This window comes from Rana temporaria, chromosome 13 (assembly GCF_905171775.1).
Source record: "Rana temporaria chromosome 13, aRanTem1.1, whole genome shotgun sequence".
Lineage (NCBI taxonomy): Eukaryota > Metazoa > Chordata > Amphibia > Anura > Ranidae > Rana > Rana temporaria.
The window spans coordinates 82,940,806-82,944,603 of NC_053501.1; the positions used below are offsets into that span (position 1 = coordinate 82,940,806).

General features: G+C 41.5%; 1 long non-coding RNA gene across 1 annotated transcript; it reads right to left on the reverse strand.

The window, feature by feature from the left end:
- Window positions 1-1,423: 1,423 nt before the first annotated feature.
- On the reverse strand, window positions 1,424-3,580 carry LOC120920510. The gene is made up of 2 exons (XR_005744731.1): window positions 3,440-3,580; window positions 1,424-1,635 (listed from the first exon to the last, which is right to left on the reverse strand). It is a non-coding gene; the product is annotated as an uncharacterized LOC120920510 (long non-coding RNA).
- Between the last annotated feature and the right edge of the window lie 218 nt (window positions 3,581-3,798).

Consider the following 3,798-nt stretch of genomic DNA (forward strand, 5'->3'; position numbering starts at 1 on the left):
AATACCAAAAAATGTGTATAGTAAAAAATAAAACACATATAACATTAATAAATGTTAGACACAAATTGTGAAACATGTGAGATTCCTCTGTAGCGAGGGGTGACAACAGTGCCAACTGGCACGTGAACTGATGCACCCAAGGTGGTATCAAACATAAAAACAAAGTCCAACAAAAACTCCTAAGTGTGATGATCCGAGGTATGTAGCAAAGTTCATCAACATCCACAAGTCATTCAAGTGAAAAGGTGAATAAATAGAAAAAGCGTGACTCCTTTAACGTGACAATCCCATCACCGGAAAAAGTGCAGGCTTACCGGAACTTGTTGACCACTGGTGGCATATGCCAAAAGAGGTCAGTCAAGGCTTTATATGACGGTTGTCAAACAGCAATCCTTGGCAGGAAGCGTAGGTCCAACTGGTGGGTAGGTCCTTATATGGAATAGGTCCCCAGGAGTAAGCCGGAAGCTATACTGATGTTGGTATCCCAAAACCAATTGGCTCAGTGTGTTAGTGGTGCATAGAGAAAAATAAAGAGAAGTGGCCACATAGCGTAACTCCGTATAAAAGAAAAAATACGTGTTTATTCACAGCTAACAAACTTACATTTGGCTGGAAGTAAAAGAGCTCTTGCATGTAAATGGGGCGACAGTGGAGTCCTCCCGACGCGTTTCGTGGTCAAAAGCACATCGTCTGGCGTGTCTCTCCACTGCAGCCCACTCCAATATATGTGTAGTCCATGTAATCACATCCAATCAAATGAAGATCTGACTCACCCCAAACAATCAGCAATCACAGACAGCACATCACCTATCCAAGATGGCGCTGCAGTTTGCACTCCAAGCCTCTATATGAAACAGGAACCTGTAGTTTGCACTCCAAGCCTCTATATGAAACAGGAACCTGCAGTTTGCACTCCAAGCCTCTATATGAAACAGGAACCTCACAGAGAATATGGGTATAGTGTCTTTAACGTGGCTGTTACATTTGGAATGTAGTCATTAGGAGTGTGACATGGACATACTGAGTAAAATGAAACAAAATGAAATGCACTGGCCATTAAAATACTTGAAATGTATAAAATAAATATGGGATTGCTGTATATGACCTAATCTAACAGAGGGTCATATCTGTGAGGTGAGCGGCCATTGCTACCATCGGTGGAGGTGTTTCTGCTTTATTCCACGCTACAGCACCTGCATGATTTTACTTATCACCAGTCACTTTAGAGAAGATTCTTTTATGGACTTTCTAATATTGGACTATTAGCGCTGCACTATCTACTTGTATTTGCTTTCAGGAATTTTATCAATTGAATCCTAGTGTTCAGCTGCTTGTTTTATGTGTGTTTTATTGCGCTGATTATACTTTTTACATATAGATGTCTTGAAAAACCTAAAAATCTATCTCAAAAAGAAAGGAAACATTTCCAAAAAATAACACTTTTTATTACAAAAAAAAATCAAACAGAATGGCTCATGCGCTTCTGCATTTTTTCCAACTCTATCATCTCTGTCATTTGTTGCTCCTCCAGCTGTTCATTTTGCTTGACTAGATAGATGATTTTTCTCTGGTTACCAAGGATTAATTGTTGCCTTTTTGTTATAGCTGCTTGTCGCAGCATAATCTCTTTTACAGCTGTTAGGATATAAGAAAAAACAATGTGATTACAAAGACCGTTAACAAATACATAAAATATTTTTTTTGCTTATTAATCAATCATTATCATGTCTATACACTTGTTGTGTGTGTAGCACATACCGGGAGTGCAGAATTATTAGGCAAATGAGTAATTGGACCACATCATGCTCTTTATGCATGTTGTCTTACTCCAAGCTGTATAGGCTCGAAAGCCTACTACCAATTAGGCATATTAGGTAATGTACATCTCTGTAATGAGAAGGTGTGTGGTCTAATGACATCAACACTCTATATCAGGTGTGCATAATTATTAGTCTATTTCCTTTCCTTTGGCAAAATGGGCCAAAAGAAGGACTTGACAGACTCTGAAAAGTCCAAAATAGAGAGATATCTAGCAGAGGGATGCAGCACTCTTAAAATTGCAAATCTTCTGAAGCGTGATCATCGAAAAATCAAGCGTTTCATTCAAAATAGTCAACAGGGTCAAAAGAAGCGTGTGGAAAAAACAAGGCGCAAAATAACTGACCATGAACTGAGAAAAGTCAAGCGTGCAGCTGCCAAGATGCCACTTGCCACCAGATTGGCCATATTTCAGAGCTGCAACATCACTGGGGTGCCCAAAAGCACAAGGTGTGCAATACCCAGAGACATGGCCAAGGTAAGAAAGGCTGAAAGACGACGACCACTGAACAAGACACACAAGCTGCAACGTCAAGACTGTGCCAATAAATATCTCAAGAATGATTTTTCTAAGGTTTTATGGACTGCTGAAATGAGAGTGAGTCTTGATGGGCCAGATGGAAGAGCCCGTGGCTGGATTGGTAAAGGGCAGAGAGCTCCAGTCCGACTCAGACGCCAGCAAGGTGGTGGTGGAGTACTGGTTTGGGCTGGTATCATCAAAGATGAGCTTGTGGAGCCTTTTCGGATTGAGGATGGAGTCAAGCTCAACTCCCAGTCCTACTGCCAGATTATGGAAGACACCTTCTTCAAGCAGTGGTACAGGAAGAAGTCTGCATCCTTCAAGAAAAACATGATTTTCATGCAGGACAATGCTCCATCACACGTGTCCAAGTACTCCACAGCGTGGCTGGCAAGAAAGGGTATTAAAGAAAAAAAACTAATGACATGGCCTCCTTGTTCACCTGATCTGAACCCCATTGAGAACCTGTGGTCCATCATCAAATGTGAAAGGAGGGAAAACAGTACACCTCTCTGAACAGTGTCTGGGAGGCTGCGGTTGCTGCTGCACGCAATGTTGATGGTGAACAGATCAAAACACTGACAGAATCCATGGATGTCAGGCTTTTGAGTGTCCTTGCAAAGAAAGGTGGCTATATTGGTCACTGATTTGTTTTTGTTTTGTTTTTGAATGTCAGAAATGTATATTTGTGAATGTTGAGATGTTATATTGGTTTCACTGTTAAAAATAAATAATTGAAATGGGTATATATTTTTTTTTTGTTAAGTTGCCTAATAATTCTGCACAGTAATAGTAGTCACCTGCACACACAGATATCCCCCTAAAATAGCCAACACTAAAAACAAACTAAAAACTACTTCCAAAAATATTCAGCTTTGATATTAATGAGTTTTTGGGGTTCATTGAGAACATGGTTGTTGTTCAATAATAAAATGAATCCTCAAAAATACAATTTGCCTAATAATTCTGCACTACCTGTATACTTCTATCACAAATACCATATTATGGTTCTGCAATCTGACGGGTGCGCTTTATATGTTGTCCATTTTTATATCTACATTTTATTGTTGAAATGTTATTAATCATTGTGCACATATTTACCTTCCTGAGCGAGGCTCATCACAACGGGCTCTTCCTGGACCTCGACCTCTCCAGCAACCGTGATATCCTCTTCCTCACCAGTAGTTTGTTGGGGGGGGGATGCTCCTCAACAGGAGCTCTGGGTGGCGAGTTGGAGGGCCCTGGCTGCTCCTCCTCATCCCTCTCCTCCTCTGCCGCATCCTCCTCTGCCGCATCCTCCTCTGCCGCATCCTCCTCTGCCGCATCGGCCTGGCGCCTTCTGTGCTTGGCGCGCACAGCTGGTAGCAGAGCTCCTATAATAAGACACTGGGCCTGATTTACTATGCTCTGTGCGCTGCGCTGGTTCATGCGTTTATTAGTACTCCGGGTGGAGGCTTAAT